The 19,031-nt window shown below is 49.7% G+C and overlaps 1 protein-coding gene across 3 annotated transcripts in view; it reads left to right on the top strand.

Moving 5' to 3' along the window:
* The window catches only part of enox1 (ecto-NOX disulfide-thiol exchanger 1), a 102,945-nt gene that overhangs the window by 18,342 nt on the left and 65,572 nt on the right, over positions 1–19,031 (top strand). The gene's annotated exons all lie outside the window — the stretch shown is intronic.

The following is a 19,031-nucleotide window of genomic DNA, read 5'->3' as shown; positions in this document are numbered from 1 at the left end:
GCTGTATGTGTATCAAGAGATAAAAGCGGAGATGGTGAGAGCACAAGAGAGTATCTCTGAGGCAGTTTATGTGCGGTAGAAGCCTCGGTTCTATTTATACTCAACCAGTCAGGAGACACTACATAGATCAATAAGCACTACTGGAGTCCAATCAGGAAACAAGGGGTTGCTAAATACATGGTGCAATGTATGAATGCTATTCAATGAGGAAATGGAAGGATGCTACACTCTTAGAAAAAATGGTTCCAAAAGGAAACCCTTTTTGGTTCCAGGTAGAACTAGTGCTGTGGCGATCACAAAATTTCGTCAGCCGGTGATTGTCAACCAAATAATTGTCGGTTTCACGGTAATTGACCGTTAATTAACATAAACAAATTTAGCATCTCCTGGCTTCCACACATAGCCTACAAGCCATTTTAAAAATTCTAATACATCCATGTAATATAGCATACACCTTCACAATAAACTTTTATTTTTATTTTAGACAGGTCTAAAGAAGCATGATATGAAGAAAATGTAGTCTATTTCAGATGAAAATAATAGCATACTCTGAGTTGTCCTTATGTTTGGTCCTGATGTGGCTATGCCAAATGGCTGTGGGCTACACTAGTTAATTTAGCAGACAAAATGTGCTTATAATTCCGTGCCATTATTTTATATTGTTTGATAGTATGAAGAATACAATTGAACAAAGCTGAATGAAATATTAATATTTTCTCCAAACGATTTGAGGGAGCACGTGTAACAGTTTAACTTTAGTCCGTCCCCTCGCCCCGACCCGGGCGCGAACCAGGGACCCTCTGCTCACATCAACAACAGTCACCCACGAAGCATCGTTATCCATCGCTCCACAAAAGCCGCGGCCCTTGCAGAGCAAGGGGAATCACTACTTCAAGGTCTCAAAGCGAGTGACGTCACCGATTGAAACGCTATTAGCGCGCACCACCGCTAACTAGCTAGCCATTTCACGTCGGTTACACACGCACATGCGGCTATTCTGTGTTGAGTAATTAACAAAGAAATAGTTACTCCTATATGCTTACTTTAGAGCTTTTAATGTAACTTTAGTTGTTCTACAAATGTTGGTCTATATGTTTCGAATTTTAATACATTGTATGGCTGCATGATGAGACTCTAATAATGATTTGTTTTTTGCGCAGGCTGTACACACTCCAATAGTCTCTCATTCACAAGCACTTGATAAATGCCTCAAATTTCACAGCAGCATCCTGTTTGTGTCCGTAATGCACCCCAAAAAAATCCATGCCTTTTGCAGCGCGGAGTGCTGCGTTGTGCCCTTCTCCCTGAGTGTGCTGTGCAATCCGAAGCGTCTCTCACTCACATGGTACTCCTTCACGTGATCGGGTCTTTCTCACAGGCTACAAGTGAAGACAGACACATCAGGGATGCAACTGCGCACGTCCTTATCCAACTCCGGGGTCCTTATTGAAGATATTGGAACTGTCCACATTTACTTTTCGTCAGCCAACAAGATGAGTAGGCCTAACGAACAGCAAATGCACTAGCCTATGTCAATCTACTATCCCCCATAGTACAAAAGTTGACCTATTCTGTGCGAGAAATAAATATTCCAAACATGGTCTGGGACAATTGTGGGATGCGATAGATCCCAAATTAATACAACTACTAGCATAAAGAAAAAGTTGTTATGTAATGTGGTTGACGCAACAGATCAGAACGTTTAGCTTAAAAAATGTTGATAAACTATCAGACTATTTCTTCACATTATAAGCACAGCAATGTGTGCATGGCAGTAGGCTATAAGCGTGAATGTTCCATTAGCAGAAAACAGCATTATCAAAAGCGAACTCAAATGCAATTATGCATTTAATGCTTTTATTATAAAGGTGAATTTTTATGGTGAAAATTATCTTCCCCAAACTTGAAACTCACGTGCTGCTTTTATAGAACCCTGGGACTAAACCTCTCCCTCTGCAACTGGATTCTGGATAAAGCGGATTAATGTGCTTCATTTTAAGAAGGTATTTGGCCATTTTAGTTGTGATACAAACCTTATTAAAACATATAGGCCTATGGGCTAGGCTACATGAGCTGTGCGACTATGATTCGAAAAAGTCGCAAAAAAAGGAATTGTTTCTTATGCTGGGCATCATTCACAAGTGATAAAATAAAATTCACAAGTGATAGGCTAATATTGTCACCCATCAGACTATTCTTGATTTAATCTTGTCTTTATACATACTTATTAATATATGTGTGACATTTGTTTTGATTTAGAATGGACCATTATCATGCACCTGTATCGAAACAGGGGCAGAGAAAAAATACATGTAATCTATGCACTTAAATAGTGAATGGAGGACATTTTTCCCCATGGTTTATTTTCATGCCAGCCAGGTAGGCTATACTCCTGTTGTAAAGAGAAGCAATGTGCTTAATATTAGGAAAGTTGAGAAATAAATATAGTAGGCCTAGCCTATAGAAAGCTGATGGGATCCTCCTCTTTTTATTAGCGGCCATCACTCTGTTTTCTCCCGCAATTACATAGCCTATAGAAATGTTGTGCAACATGAGATCATGGGCTCTCATTAAGTGTTTGATTAAATTTTCGAATACATTTGCATTTATGGTCATAGTGTTAACAAGCAGTTAACAAGTTTGGGAGGCTACTAATGACCAGCAGCAGCATCAGAGCTTGGAGAAGGTTAATTACCGTGACTAAACGGTCATGTGGAATTTGACTGCCTTCATGACTCATGACTGCCGGTGTGGCGGTAATACGGTCACCGCAACAGCCCGAGGTAGAACCATTTTGGGTTCCATGTAGAATCCTCTGTGGAAAGGGTTCTACATGGAACCAGAAAGGGTTCTTGAAAGGGTTCTCCTATAGGGACAGCCGAAGAACCCTTTTAGGTTCTAGATAGCTTTTTTTTCTTAGAGTGTATACACATGCTATTCAATAAGGAAGCAGAGGTTATTCATACTATTCAATAGGGAAACGGAGGTTATTCATACTATTCAATAGGGAAACGGAGGTTATTCATACTATTCAATAGGGAAACGGAGGTTATTCATACTATTCAATAAAGAAACGGAGGTTATTCATACTATTCAATAAAGAAACAGAGGTTATTCATACTATTCAATGAGGAAACTGAGGTTTTTCATGCGATTCAATGAGGAAATAGGATTTTGCTGTATACACGCTATTAAACCTCCATCTGTTTCTCCTTGATCTCACTCCATTGATTGTAAACCTATTGATATGAACAGTCATGCACAATTAGTACAGTTTATATTGTGGAATTTTAAACCATCAGATATTCACAGCTGATGATATCTAATGCAATCAGTCATAGATGCTGCTACACCTGTGTGTGCGTGTGTGTGTGCGTGTGTGTGTGTGTGTGTGTGTGTGTGTGTGTGTGTGTGTGTGTGTGTGTGTGTGTGTGTGTGTGTGTGTGTGTGTGTGTGTGTGTGTGTGTGTGTGTGTGTGTGTGTGTGTGTGTGTGTGTGTGTGTGTCATTGCATTATTATGGTGTGTCTCAGTAGGCTGGGGGATAAACCCATCTGTTTCTGAGTGAATCATAGGTGGAAAGAGAAGAATGCCTTTGCTGTGCGCTAGACTAAATGTGCCTGCATGCGTTTACCTTGTGTCTGGCTGCTGGGCTGTTTGGGTGTTTGTACGTGTGAGGAAACTGTGACTAAGACCCAGCCTCTCCCCTCACCCCCCTGTCTCACCCTGTCCCCCCCCCCCCCCCCCCCCCCCCCCCTACCCTCACCCCACCTCTCCCTTCTTCCCCCAGCATCTCCTTGCCTCTCCCTCTCTCCCTAACGCTCCCTGCCTCTCTCTCCCCTCAACCTCCTCTCCCCACCTCTCTCTCTCTCCCTCCCTCCCTCTCCACCTCTCTCTTCCTCCCTACTCATCTCTCCTCACCCATCCCTCCCTCCCTCCCTTCCCTCATCTACCCGCCTCCCCACCTCTCCCTGCATCTCCCTGCCTCCCTACCTCTCCCTCTCTCCCAGCAATTCTGTATTACTGAGGTAATGATGGGAGTTGAGATCTCATGTTGACAGACTAGAGCAGCAATAAAGTTGTCTTTCTGTTGTATTTATTATTTTTATTCAAGCAAGTAGCCCAAGCCTGGAGAGTGAAAGGGGAAAAAGGTGCTCAGATGATGGCGTATTCCAACACTTGAGAGAAAGGAGGGTGGTTCTCTTTGATGCTCTCCTCTCTCTCAGGCTCATACACAGCAGCAAATAACACAACAGAACAGTGCCGTTTTATAGAGGAGAAGCCGTTCTCTCTGGCTTGGGTCAGAGCCATGATAACAAGGCTGAAGAATGATAATGACGTTCCTCCAATTAGCGAGCAGAGATTCACTTTGTTTAATCTTCTGAACATTAGGAGGGTCAGTTACAGTAGGAGGATGATAGACATTTGTCTCATTTGTCTGTAAACTATTAGAGATGCTCTTCTAAAATCTACTGCGGTATATTTCTTATTCTTGTGTCTCCTTGTGTCTCCTAGCTTCTTTTTGTGTCCTAGCACAACAAATAAACACATACACACACAGGTCCGTATGCTCCCTTCTCATCTGATTACAATCAAGTTTAAACTCAAACTGCACACACACACACACACACACACACACACACACACACACACACACACACACACACACACACACACACACACACACACACACACACACACACACACACACACACACACACACACTCGCATACGATTAGCATGTCTTTTTTGTTTTAACAGCGAGGGTATCAACAATATCTATTGTGTTTTCAGTGCATCATATCCATCCTTCACAGACAGTGTAATGAATAGAGGCTTGTCAAGGGAGACCCAGAGCTGGTCTGTGACTGGCTGGTTATCTCAACAACATTTCCTCCCTGCCATCAGAATGCCACTAGACTGCATCACAGCCATCTACCATGCCTATGTCTGCTCACACTGAACATAATGGCCAAGCACAGATGTGCCTGCCTGGCCCCCTAGCTGGGTGCTCCCATTCACACTGTTATTTAGTCTTTGATGTGGAGTGGCGGGGCTGTCCTTTCCCCCCAAAAAGGGTATGTGTGTGTGTATGCCTGTGTGTGTGTGGATCTACATATGTATTTTAGTGCTTAAAGATATCCGCTGTATTCTCTGTCTACCTCAGTATTTAGATATTATATTACATGTAATTCCCTGAGAGTTAGCTTGTCTTTCTAACAGCCTGCTCTGCTCTGGGCAGGAGAACACCTGCTGTTGACATCCATATGGACACAGCCATGCTAGAAGCTCTATGGCTCTCACAAACACACCAACACACGCTCATACACTAACCAATGTTTGTCTGGATAAAGATGGAATATGTCTCCTTCTATGTAAAGAATTACACATGTATACACATTTATACCCATCTTTGTTTAACAAATAGTTAAACAAACATAGAGAGAAAGGATAGATGGATAGATGCCAATAGCACCTGTTGTTTATGTACATATGTTAGGCCATACTACAGACAGTTTCACTGTGGTGTCTGTATAACCTGGCCTAACGGAACCTCTGCCATACAGACGCTAGTGGCATTGAAACCATTAATAAATGGACTAGGTTTAATCAGGAATGAAGGCCTGAACAAGACATTTGGCCATACACAGGTTAATTATCTAATCAGGTCATTCTGTCCTGTCTACAGTAGGTGAGCAGTCATTTTGTTGGCCTGACTGTCTCTGTATGTCAGTTAGTCAGTATTGTTCTCTAACTGACCCTTCTTCATCTCCCTTCTGCTGTCTCAGGGTCTTCTCTGGGCCAGAAGCCGGTTCAGTGTTTGGGTGTGTTTGTGGGGGCCGGAGGGGCTTGCTAGTGTCTTCTTCCATAATGTATATGTCCCAGTCTTGTTGTAAATCAGTCTACAGCTTGACTGAGTCCTCCTCTGAGCCCCCAAACACACAATAACCCTTCCTGGTCCTTATTAGGTCAACCCTAGAATGAGACAAAGGGGGGTGGGACAGTATTATGTCATTGATGGGATCCTCTGGAAATAGGAGCTAGAGAGATACAGCTTTCTAGCTCCTATTTCCTATGTTCTCTCCTCTTTCCTCTCTCCTCTTTCCTCTCTCCTCTTTCCTCTCTCCTCTTTCCTGTCTTCTCTCCTCTCTCCTCTTACCTCTCTTATCTCCTCTCTCCTCTCCTGTCTGTACTCAGGGACACTCCCCTGCAGCAGATGGATGGTTCTCAGCTGGCTCTAGAGGATATTGATCGTCAGGATGGAAATAGTTTCCCTCCATGGTCATTCTCATCATCTGAGCTGTAGCTAATGGATTCACTTCCTCCTTGTTCATTGCTCCATTGTTCACTGAGTTTGAGTCAAAAGAGGGAATGTTGGCCTGTTGGGTTTGCAAGAAGAGCCCATGTTAAATGCACTCACTGCCATTTCGGCGTGTGTGTGTTTGTGTTCATGGTAGCCTGAGATCATGGTAGTCTGAGAGAAAGCAATAATACTGGATTAAAAATGGATTAACAGCCTCACTGTCACAGTTCTCCTCCTCCTCTCCTCCTCTCCATCCTTCTCACTATCTCCCTCCCTCCCTCTCCTCCCTGTCCTCTCCTCTCCTCTCCTCCTCTCCTCCTTCTCACAAAAAAGTAACTTCCGTTATGTTGTCATTACTTTGCCTCTGGCTTCCCATTCTAAACATGCTAGACATTCTAGACTGGCTCTCTCCTCCTCTTCCACCTCCTACTCCTCCTCCTCCTCCTCCTCCTCCTCCTCCTCCTCTTCCTCCTCTCAGTTTCCACAGACCCTGCACATTCTTAGGGTTTCTGCTTCATAACACCAAAGCTGTGGTCCACTTCTCATGCTTTCTACCCCAGAAGGACCTAGACCTGAAGGCATTGGTCTACCCCCCCCCCCCCACACACACACACCTTCCACACCACCTCTCCCCTCTCTTGGTTCTGTGGTTTGTGATCTCATGTCTAGACCAGCTGTCTCCTGCCTGCTCAGTTCTCTCCACTTGGTCATCAACCCCACAGCTGAGTCAACGGAAAATACGACATCGCTTTCTCTCCATCTCTCAATCCCTCCCTCTCTCGCTCTCTTTCATTTAAAAGGTGCTCGGGGCGTTAATGTGAGATTGACCTGGGAACGAGGGAACGGCCAACTATTACTATGTCAACAGGACTTAAGTCTCTCTCATCTCACTCGCTAAGTTTCATATCATTCTCTAACGAAGACTCCATACTAACACAGACCAACTTGTAAAGCTGAGAAAAGATGTGTTTTCAATTCTCCTAGAGATTGTAAGGACTGGGTGTCGGAGTGCGAAGTCAAACGCAGGAAACAGAGGGTGCAATAACAAATGTTCCCTTTTAATTAACCAATAAATAAATAAACACATAAGGAGGGGGAGAAAAGGATCAGTGGCAGCTAATAGGCCGGTGACGACGACCACCGAGCGCCACCCGAACGGGAAGGAGAGCCTGCCTCGGTTGGAGTCGTGACAGTACTCCCCCTCGGACGCGCGGCTCCCGCAGCGCGCCGACACCGGCCTCGAGGTCGACCCGGAGGACGAGGTGCAGGGCGATCCGGATGGAGGCGATGGAAATCCCTCAGCATACACGGATCCAAAATGTCCCCCACCGGTACCCAGCACCTCTCCTCCGGACCGTACCCCTCCCAGTCCACGAGGTACTGCAGGCCCCTCACCCGGCGTCTCGAGTCCAGAATGGCCCGTATCGTTTACGCCGGGGACCCCTCGATGTCCAGAGGGGGAGGAGGGACCTCATGCACCTCACCGTCCTGCAGGGGACCAGCTACCACCGGCCTGAGGAGAGACACATGAGACGAGGGGTTAATACGATAATAGGAAGGGAGTTGTAATCGATAACACACCTCGTTTATTCTCCTCAGGACTTTGAAGGGCCCTACACACTGCGGACCCAGCTTCCGGCAGGGCAAGCGGAGGGGCAGGTTTCGGGTCGAGAGCCAGACCCTGTCCCCCGGTACAAACACGGGGGCCTCACTGCGGTGGCGGTCAGCACTCCTCTTCTGCCGTCCACTAGCTTGTTGGAGGGATTCCTGGACGGCCCTCCATGTCTCCTCCATGCACCCATTCCTCCACTGCAGGAGCCTCGGTCTGGCTCGGATGCCATGGTGCCAGGACCGGCTGGTACCCCAATACACACTGAAAGGGGGACACGTTAGTAGAGGAGTGGCGTAGTGAGTTCTGGGCCATTTCGGCCCAGGGGATGTATCTCGCCCACTCCCCTGGCCGGTCCTGGCAATACGACCGCAGAAACCTACCCACCTCCTGGTTCACTCTCTCCACCTGCCCAATACTCTCGGGGTGATAACCGGAGGTCAGGCTGACCGAGACCCCCAAACGCTCCATGAACGCCCTCCATACTCGGGACGTGAACTGCCCCGATCAGAAACGATGTCCTCCGGCACCCCGCAGTGCCGGAAAACGTGGGTGAATAATACCTCCGCAGTCTGCAGGGCTGTAGGGATACCAGGCAACGGGAGGAGACGGCAGGACTTAGAGAACCGATCCACAATCACCAGTACTGTAGTGGTCCCCTGAGACGGAGGAAGATCGGTCAGAAAATCTACGGACAGATGCGACCAAGGCCGTTGTGGAACGGGGAGGGGTTGTAACTTCCCTCTAGGAAGGTGCCTAGGAGCCTTACTCTGGGCACATACCGAACAGGAGGAAACATAAACCCTAACGTCCCTAGCCAAGGTAGGCCACCAATACCTCCCCCGAAGACTCCCCACTGTCCTCGTCACCCCAGGGTGAACCGATGAGGGTAGAACGTGAGCCCAACGAATCAATTTGTCCCGAACACCAAGCGGCACGTACTTCCAACCCACCGGACACTGAGGAGGAGCGGGTTCCGCCCGTAACGCCCGCTCGATGTCTGAGTCCACCTCCCACACCACTGGTGCTATCAGCCTTGATGCAGGAAGGATGGGAATAGGTTCGGTGGACGGATCGTCCGTGTCGTAAAACCGGGACAGTGCATCCGCCTTTACGTTCTGGGAGCCTGGTTTATACGATAACGTAAATTGGAATCGGGTAAAGAATATGGCCCACCTTGCCTGACGTGGGTTCAGACTCCTAGCTGCCCGAATATACTCCAGATTCTGGTGGTCGGTCCAGATGAGAAAAGGACGCGTCCACCTCCACTATAAATGCTAGAGAGGCATCCGTGAACAGCGCCTTCAACCTGTTGAAAGCTCCGTCCGCTTTTGCTGACCACTGCAACCGCACCGGACTCCCCTTCAGCAGTGAGGTAATGGGAGCTGCTACCTGGCCAAAACCCCGGATAAACCTCCGGTAGTAGTTGGCAAAACCCAAAAACCGCTGCACCTCTTTGACCGTGGTCGGAGTCGGCCAATTACGCACGGCCTTAATGCGGTCACCCTCCACTAACCACCCCCGAGGTGGAAATTCAATAACCCAGAAAAGAGACGGCTCGTTTGGAGAACACACACTTCTCAGCCTGGACATATAGGTCATGCTCCAGCAGTCTACCAAGCACCTTGCGTACCAGAGACACATGCGCGGCGTGAGTGGCTGAGTAGATCAGAATGTCATCGATATAAACAACCACTCCCTGCCCGTGCAGGTCCCTGAGAATGTCGTCTACAAAGGATTGGAAAACGGCTGGAGCATTCTTTAACCCATACGGCATGACGCAGTACTCATAATGGCCCGATGTGGTACTAAATGTGGTTTTTCCACTCGTCTCCTTCCCGAATACGTACCAGACTATACACGCTCCTGAGATCCAATTTTGTAAAGAACTGCGCTCCGTGAAATGATTCCATTGCCGTAGCAATGAGAGGTAGTGGGTAACTAAACTCCACGGTGATGGCATTTAGACCTCTATAATCAATACACGGACGCAAACCTCCCTCCTTTTTCTTCACAAAAAAGAAACTCGAGGAGGTGGGTGAGATGGAGGACCGAATGTACCCCTGTCCCAGAGACTCAGTGACATATGTCTCCATAGCCACCGTCTCCTCTTGGGACAATGGGTACACGTGACTCTTGGGAAGCGCCGTGTTTACCTGGAGATCTATCGCACAATCCCTTCCCGGTCGATGAGGTGGTAATTTAGTCGCTTTCGTTTTACTGAAAGCGATTGCCAAATCGGCATACTCGGGGGGAATGCACACCGTGGGACCCTGGTCTGGACTTTCCACCAACGTGGCACCGATGGAAACTCCCACACACCTTCCAGAACACTCCTTTGACCACCCCTGGAGAACCCCCTGTCTCCACGAAATTTTAGGATTGTGCCGGGCCAGCCAGGGAATCCCTAGCACCACTGGAAACGCAGGCGAATCAATAATATACAGAATGATACGCTCCTTATGATTCCCCTGCGTCACCATGTCCAGGGGAACCGTGGTCTCCCTGACCAACCCTGACCCTAATGGCCGGCTATCTAGGGAGTGCACGGGAAAGGGAGAATCTATCGGCACAAGCGGAACACCTAACTTAAGAGCGAGTCCGCGATCCATAAAGTTCCCAGCTGCGCCTGAATCGACTAGCGCCCTATGCTGGGAAGATGGAAAAATTTTAAGGAATAAATTAAGACAAACATGTGACCAACAGGGAGTTCTGGGTGAGTTTGGTGCTGACTCACCTGGGGTGATCGAGAAGCGTTCCGCCTGCCATCTCCACTCCCAGACGGACCTCCTCCTCCTCCGGTACCCCTCGGCACGGCCCCTCCCAACTCCATCGGAATGGGAGCGGAGGTGCTGGGTGGTGGAACGTTCTGAGAGGAACGACCCTCTCAGAACGCCCGCGGGCAGCCAGCAGATTGTCCAGTCGGATGGACATGTCAATCAACTCATCCAGGGAAAGAGCGGTGTCCCGACATGCTAGCTCCCTACGGACGTCCTCCCGGAGACTACACCGGTAATGGTCAATAAGGGCCCTGTCGTTCCATCCAGATCCTGCAGCAAGGGTCCGGAACTCTAGCGCGTAATCCTTGGCGCTCCTCTTCTCCTGCCTGAGATGGAATAGTCGTTCTCCCGCCACTCGGCCCTCTGGAGGGTGGTCAAACACGGCACGAAAACGGCGGGTAAACTCTGGGTAGTGCTCCTTCGCTGAGTCTGGGCCATTCCAGACTGCATTCGCCCACTCCAGAGCACGACCCGTGAGGCAGGAGACGAGGACACTCACCCTCTCCTCTCCCGAGGGAGTGGGTCTTACGGCGGCAAGGTACAGTTCCAGTTGGAGTAAGAACCCCTGGCACCCTGCCGCCGCTCCATCATAATAATCCCTCGGGAGTGTCAGATGGAGAGTGCTGGAGCCGAGGGATGGAGAGTCCTGGGCTGGAGGAGCCGAAGGTGGAGAGAGAAGACCACTCCTCTCCCATCTGTCCATTCGCTCCATCATAGAATCCATCGCCGATCCGATACGGTGGAGAACGGTGGTATGATGGAGCACCCGTTCCTCCATCGATGGGAGAGGGTTGGCCGCTGCTCCTGCTGACTCCATTTTGCTGGTGCGGGATTCTGTAAGGACTGGGTGTCGGAGTGCGAAGTCAAACGCAGGAAACAGAGGGTGCAATAACAAATGTTCCCTTTTAATGAACACTGAGAAACTAAAGTCACCCTTCTAATACACTGGGTGCTCACAAAAAAATAAAGCAGTCCAGTAACCACGTAGACACGTAGTACAAAACAGACACCACGCTTAACAACTAATAATCCTGCACAAAGAACCGGGCGGGCCGGCTGACTGATAAGCCCAACTAATTACCAACAAATGAAAACAGGTGTAACCAATAAACACATAAGGAGGGGGAGAAAAGGATCAGTGGCAGCTAATAGGCCGGTGACAACGACCGCCGAGCGCCACCCGAACGGGAAGGAGAGCCTGCCTCGGTCGGAGTCGTGACAGAGATACTACGATAAATCCTGTTTAGTCAAATAAAAATGTTTTGTCACATGCTTCATAAATAACAGGTATAGACTAACAGTGAAATGCTTATTTACGGCCCTTCCCAACAATGCAGAGAGATTTTTTTTTAAATAGTAGAAACATTTTAAAATAATAACACAAGGAATAAATACAAAATGAGTAACGATAACTTGGCTATATACATGTAGTACCAGTACTGAGTTAATGTGCAGGGGTACTAGGTAATTGAGGTAGATGTACCTATAGGTAGGGATAAAGTGACAGGCAACAGGACAGATAATAAACAGTAACAGCCGTGTATGTGAAAAGAGTGCAAAAAGGGTAAATGTAGATATTCCGGGTAGCTATTGGTTAACTATTTAACTAACTATTTATCAGTCTCATAGCTTAGAGGTAGAAGCTGTTCAAGGTCCTGTTGGTTCCAGACTTGGTGCATGGGTACCGCTTGCTGTGCGATAGCAGAGAGAACAGCTATGACTTTGGTGGCTGGAGTCTTTGACATTTTTAGTGCCTTCCTCTGACACCTCCTGGTATAGAGGTCCTGGATGGCAGGGAGCTTGGCCCAAGTGATGTACTGGGTCGTACCCACTACCCTCTGTAGCGCTTGCTGCCAAGCAGTTGCCATACCAAGTGGTGATCCAGCAAGTCAAAATGCTCTCAATGGTGCAGCTGTATTCCTTTTTGAGGATCTCGGCCCTCTGGGCGTGCTCGGCCCTCTGTTTCCTGCAGTCCACGATCAGCTCCTTTGTGTTGCTGACGTTGAGGGATAGGTTGTTGTACTGACACCACACTGCCAGGTCTCTGACTTCTTCCCTGTAGGCTGTCTGATTGTCATTGGTGATCAGGCCTCCAGCCGTTTTGTTGTCTGCAAACTTAATGATGGTGTTGGAGTCTTGCGCGGCCACACCTTCGTGGGTGAACAAGGAGTACAGGAAGCACGCACTCCCGAGGAGCCACCTTGTTGAGCGTCATCGTGGCGGATGTGTTATTGCCTACCCTTACCACCTGGGGGCAGCCCATCAGGAAGTCCAGGATCCACTTGCAGAGGGAGGTGTTCAGTCCCAGGGTCCTTAGCTTAGTGATGAGCTTGGAGGTCACAACGGTGTTGAACGCTGAGCTATAGTCAATGAACAGCATTCTCACATAGGTTTTCCTTTTGACCAGGTGGGCAAGGGCAGTGTGGCGTGCAATAGAGATTGTGTAATCTGTAGATCTTTTGAGGTGGTATGCGAATTGGAGTGGGTCCATGTTGTCTGGGATGATGGTGTTGATGTGAGCCATGACCAGCCTTTCAAAGCATTTCATGGCTACAGTTGTGAGTGCTACGGGGCTAGCTTGGCGTTCTTGAAATTACAGATCGGGTCAGGGAGAGGTTGAAAATGTTAATGAAGACACTTGCCAGCTGGTCAACACATGCTCTGAGTATGCGTCCTGGTAATCCGTCTGGCCCTGCTGCCTTGTGAATGTTCACCTGTTTAAAGGTCTTACTCACATCGGCTACGGAGAGCATGATCACGCAGTTGTCTGGAACAGCTGGGGCTCTCATGCATGGTTCAGTGTTGCTAGCCTCGAAGCCCGCATAGAAGGTATTTAGCTTGTCTGGTAGGCTTGCGTCACTGGACAGCTCGTGGATGAGTTTCCCTTTGTAATCCGTGATAGTTTGCAAGCCCTGCCACACCTGACGAGTGTCAGAGCCAGTGTAGTAGGATTTGATATTGGTCATGTAATGACACTTTGCCTGTTTGATGCTTCGTCAGAGGACATAGCGGGATTTCTTATAAGCATCCGGATTAGTGTTTCGCTCCTTGATATTCTCGAACGGGCTCATCCAGTTTATTCTCCAGTGATTGCACATTCGCAAATAAAATGGAGGGTAGAGGCGATTTATCCACCCTCCAACGTAGTCTCGTCAGGTATCCCTCATTCCGGCCTCTATAGTGCTGTCTCGGGGGTGGGGGATTTGGGACTGGTCCGCGATAATCAATATGTCTTTCACCTCCGACTCATTGAAGTAGAAGTTCTCGTCCAAATCAAGGTTAATGATAGCTGTTCTGATGTCCAGAAGCTCGGTCATAGGAAACGATGGCGGAAACATTATGTTAAAAAATATTATGTTAGTAACTTAACAGGATTTATCAGTGTCACGTAATATCTTTAGGAGATTTAGGAGGTCTATTGTGGGCACACAGCTTGATGCTGCACTGTGTTTTTGGCTTTTGCAGTTGTTAAATCAAGTGGCCTGTCTCTGCAGAACACATACCCATGGCGTCTCCAAAACATTACCAGAGCCCAATTACACAGACAACACATCACACTGAATACTCTGAAACAATACGACAATGGGCCTCTATTGAAAGTCATCTCTAACTAATATCGCTGAGATTTCAGGACATGTCAGAGAGGGTTTATTCTGATGATGAGGACGAGTGTGTTGTAATCAGTGGTTATGGTATTGTGACTTCAGGGAGCTCCAGTGATAAGGACAGATTGATGGTGTATTTAGGTTTGGCTCTGGCACAGTGGATGGACATCTTGGATTGCTTCAGTCTTCTCCCTTGCTGATTCAGCTCCTCTCCCCCAATTCTTGAAGGTTGAGCAGTTTGAATATCTCTGTTTTTTTGGTGAAAAACATTTGTGTGATAAGTAACCATGCCTAAGACCTGAAGACTCATGTTTGCTCCCATAGCTAATATTTTAGTTTTAGCTCTTTGGGCTAACACAGGCTTGAGTTGTGTAGAAGTCCCCCCCCCCCCCCCCCCCCCCCCCCCCTCTCTCTGAGGGATTATCGCCGTGTTGACAGTCTAAACCCATCCTGAACTCCTCTCTCTATGTGTTAATTCTTTATAGCAACAGTAGAGAAAACAAGGGCATGTCATATCCATGTGTCCTCTCATACATAACACTGTGGCTTGTTTCTACGGTGTTAAATGGAGTTAGTTGCCTAAGGCTCTTTGAATCATGTTTGCCCTTGGAAATATGTTTTAAAAAACCGGGGAGTTTGAGATGAGTTTGTTTTACAGTTTTTCCTTCACATATGAGAGTTCACCAACTAGCAGTCACACGTCGGGCTTTATTCTGACGCAACAGAACATCACAGATGAAAAGGTAGCCTGAACAGAAACACTATGAAATGAGGAGTAAATGTGTGAAATGTAACTTTATACTGTACATAATGGGTATACGGATGTCTCTAACAACTATTGGTAATTACATTTGAAAAGTGCATCTTCAAAAAGACAAGTGCATCCTTTCAGATTCTTTAAAACAAACATGCTGTATATTTTGTTATTATTCATTAATAATATATTCTTTATATGATTCAAGCCCAGAACAGCAGAGTGAGAGTGGGCACTGTAAATTAGTATTCAGTAGTGAATTGCATCTCTCTGCCTTTGATCTGTGCATCATCATCATCATCATCATCATCATCATCACAGTGTGATACCCACAAACACACGGACTGCTAATGTTTACAGTCTTCCCCACATCTATTTTTCCAACCACAGCAGCAGAGCAGCACAGTCATTGTCAAGGTATCAATAGAAGACAGGTCCCTCCTCGCTACTGAAGAAATTTACTATTGTGTGACAAATAGATGCTGTATGGTGGGGGAGGGAGAGAGGGGTTTTAAAGCACACAGAGAACCTCCTCCCTTATCTATTACCTCTCCCGCCCTCTCTCTATCCATCTATTTATCTCTCCCTCTCTCTCTCTCTCTCTCTCTCTCTCTCTCTCTCTCTCTCTCTCTCTCTCTCTCTCTCTCTCTCTCTCTCCTTCTCTCTTTCCATCTCTCCTCTCTCTCTTGCCTGCAGGCTTTCTGTTCTTTAATTGTTGTTTATTAGATGAGGAGTTTCTGCTGCTGCTTGCACTGTGAATATGCTCTTCCATGCAACAGTGGTTCCATTACAATCACCAAAGACCCATCTCTACAGGCAAGGTCTGTGCGTGTGTGTGCGCACACATATGCAAATTGCTGTGTCTGTGTGCATGCATGTTTGTGTGTGTGTGATGCAGTGGTGGTAGCTTGCAGCAGCACCCAGAAGAGATTCAGCTCTTTGTTGAATACCGAACGTCTCAGACTCTGAATTGAATAAACGTTATTGTTCGGTACTGTACCGCTCAGGACAATACGGCAGCAAGATTATTGTGGAGGGTTTAGTGAGAGGTTTGTGTCGACTGTGCGTTTCAGCAATAAAGAAGCGCAGCTCATCCTCAGTCCTCCTCTTCCTGTGCTTATTCATTAGCAATAAAAGAAGCTTTCTAGCAGAGCAGTAATCAGATTTTTCATGTTTGAGTGTTGTGTATAGTGTATAGTGTACTCCCACACAGTCCTATAGCTCAGAGCAGCCTCAGCACCAACGCTCCGTCACATAACATAAACAAACATTACACGGAAAGATAGGTCATAAAGACATTTTTTAGATTTGAAATCCCATTTCTAGGGGTCTAGCGTGGTCACATTCTGTCAGACTGGAGGATTTAACCTTTATTTATCCAGGTTATTCTGAGTCTCATTCATTTAAAATCTATTTTTCACTAGAGACCATCAGACCAGAGGCTAATCCTAGACTGACAAAGGCCAAAATAATGAGCAGGGTATTGGCCACCACAGTGTGTGTGAGTGAGGAGGAGATTGTTGAACATTCTTGGTCTTTTACCGTGGTTCCGTGAGAAATAATTGGGGTTAACTCAGGGTCTCTGTCTCTAATGCCTCTCTTACCTCCCTTCTCCCTCCTCTGAGGAGTCTCTTCTATCTATCTCTGTCTTCCTCCCTCCCTCCCTCTCTCTCCCTCCCTCTCTCTCCCTCCCTCCCTCCCTCCCGCCCTCTCTCTTCCTCCCTCTCTCTCTCTTCCTCCCTCCCTCTCTCTCTCTTCCTCCCTCCCTCTCTCTCTCTCCCCTCCCTCCCTCCCTCCCTCCCCTCCCTCCCTCCCTCCATCCCTCTCCCTCCTCCCTCCCTCCTCTCTCCCTCCCGCCCTCTCTCTTCCTCCCGCCCTCCCTCTCACTTCCTCTCTCTCCCTCCCTCTCTCTTCCTCCCTCCCTCTCTCTTCCTCCCTCCCTCCCTCTCCTCCCTCCCTCCCTCCCTCCCTCCCTCCCCCCTCCCTCTCTCCTCTCCCTCCCGCCCCTCACACCTCCTCCCTCCCTCTCTCCTCCCTCCCTCCCTCTCCCTCCCTCCCCACCCCTCTCTCACTCTCTCTCCCTCCCGCCCTCTCTCTTCCTCCCTCCCTCTCTCTTCCTCCCTCCCTCCCTCCCTCTCTTCCTCCCTCCCTCCCTCCCTCCCTCCCTCTCCCTCCCTCCCTCTCTCTCCCTCCCGCCCTCTCTCTTCCTCCCTCCCCTCTCTCTCCCTCCCTCCCTCTCTCTCTCTCCCTCCCCTCCCTCTCCTCCCCCTCCCTCTCTCTCCCTCCCTCCCTTCCTCTCTCCCCTCCCTCTCCCTCCCTCCCTCCCTCTCGCTCCCTCCCGCCCTCTCTCTTCCTCCCTCCTCTCTCTTCCTCCCTCCCCTCCCTCTCTCTTCCTCCCTCCCTCCCTCTCTCTTCCTCCCTCCCTCCCTCTCTCTTCCTCCCTCCCTCTCTCTTCCTCCCTCCCTCCCTCTCTTCCTCCCTCCCTCTCTCTCCCACCCTCCCTCTCTCTCCCTCCCTCCCTCCCTCTCCCTCCCTTCTTCTCCCTCCCTCCCTCCCTCTCTCCTCCCTCCCTCCCTCCCTCCCTCTCTCTCCTTCCTTCCTCTCTCTCCCTCCCGCCCTCTCTCTTCCTCCCGCCCTCTCTCTTCCTCCCACCCCGCCCTCTCTCTTCTCCCTCCCTCCCTCCCTCTCTCTTCCTCCCTCCCTCTCTCTTCCTCCCACCCTCTCTCTTCCTCCCTCCCCTCTCTCTCTCTCCCTCCCTCCCTCCCTCCCTCCCTCCCTCCCTCCCTCCCTCCCTCCCTCCCTCCCCTCTCTCTTCCTCACTCCCCTCCCTCTCTCTTCCTCCCGCCCTCTTCTCTTCCTCCCCTCCCCTCTCTCTCCCTCCCTCCCTCCCTCCCTCCCTCCCTCCCTCCCTCCCTCCCTCCCTCCCTCCCTCCCTCCCTCCCTCCCTCCTCCCTCCCTCCCTCCCTCTCTCTCCCTCCCGCCCTCTCTCTTCTCCCGCCCTCCTCTCTCTTCCTCCCTCTCTCTCCCTCCCTCTCTCTCTCTCCCTCCCTCCCTCCCTCCCTCCCTCCCTCCCTCCCTCTCTCTCTCTCCCTCCCGCCCTCTCTCTTCCTCCCGCCCTCCCTCTCTCTCCCTCCCTCCCTCCCTCCCTCCCTCTCTCTCTCTCCCTCCCGCCCTCTCTCTTCCTCCCGCCCTCCCTCTCTCTTCCTCCCTCCCTCCCTCCCTCCCTCCCTCCCTCCCTCCCTCCTCTCTTCCTCACTCCCTCCCTCTCTCTTCCTCCCGCCCTCTCTCTTCCTCCCTCCCTCTCTCTCCCTCCCTCCCTCCCTCCCTCCCTCCCTCCCTCCCTCCCTCCCTCCCTCCCTCCCTCCCTCCCTCCCTCCCTCTCTCTCCCTCCCGCCCTCTCCTTCTCCCGCCCTCCCTCTCTCTTCCTCCCTCTCTCTCCCCTCCCTCCCTCTCTCTCTCTCCCTCCCTCCCTCCCTCCCTCCCTCCCTCCCTCTCTCTCTCTCCCTCCCGCCCTCTCTCTTCCTCCCGCCCTCCCTCTCTCTCCCTCCCTCCCTCCCTCCCTCCCTCTCTCTCTCTCCCTCCCGCCCTCTCTCTTCCTCCCGCCCTCCTCTCTCTTCCTCCCTCCCTCCCTCCCTCCCTCCCTCCCTCCCTCCCTCCCTCACTCCCTCCCTCTCTCTTCCTCCTCCCTCTCTCTCCCTCCTCCCTCCCTCCCTCCCTCCCTCCCTCCCTCCCTCCCTCCCTCCCTCCCTCCCTCCCTCCCTCCCTCCCCACCCTTCAACCTCTCTCTCCCTCCCTCCCTCCCTCCCTCCCTCCCTCCCTCCCTCCCTCCCTCCCTCCCTCCCTCCCTCCCTCCCTCCCTCCCTGGACTCTCCCTCCCCTCCCTCCCTCCCTCCCTCCCTCCCTCCCTCCCTCCCTCCCTCTCTCTCTCTCCCTCCCGCCCCTCTTCTCTTCCTCCCGCCCCGCCCTCTCTCTTCCTCCCGC

This window comes from Salvelinus fontinalis, chromosome 23 (genome assembly GCF_029448725.1).
Source record: "Salvelinus fontinalis isolate EN_2023a chromosome 23, ASM2944872v1, whole genome shotgun sequence".
Taxonomy (NCBI): domain Eukaryota; kingdom Metazoa; phylum Chordata; class Actinopteri; order Salmoniformes; family Salmonidae; genus Salvelinus; species Salvelinus fontinalis.
Note: the sequence above shows the minus strand (reverse complement) of the source record. Positions and strands in the feature narration are given on the sequence as shown.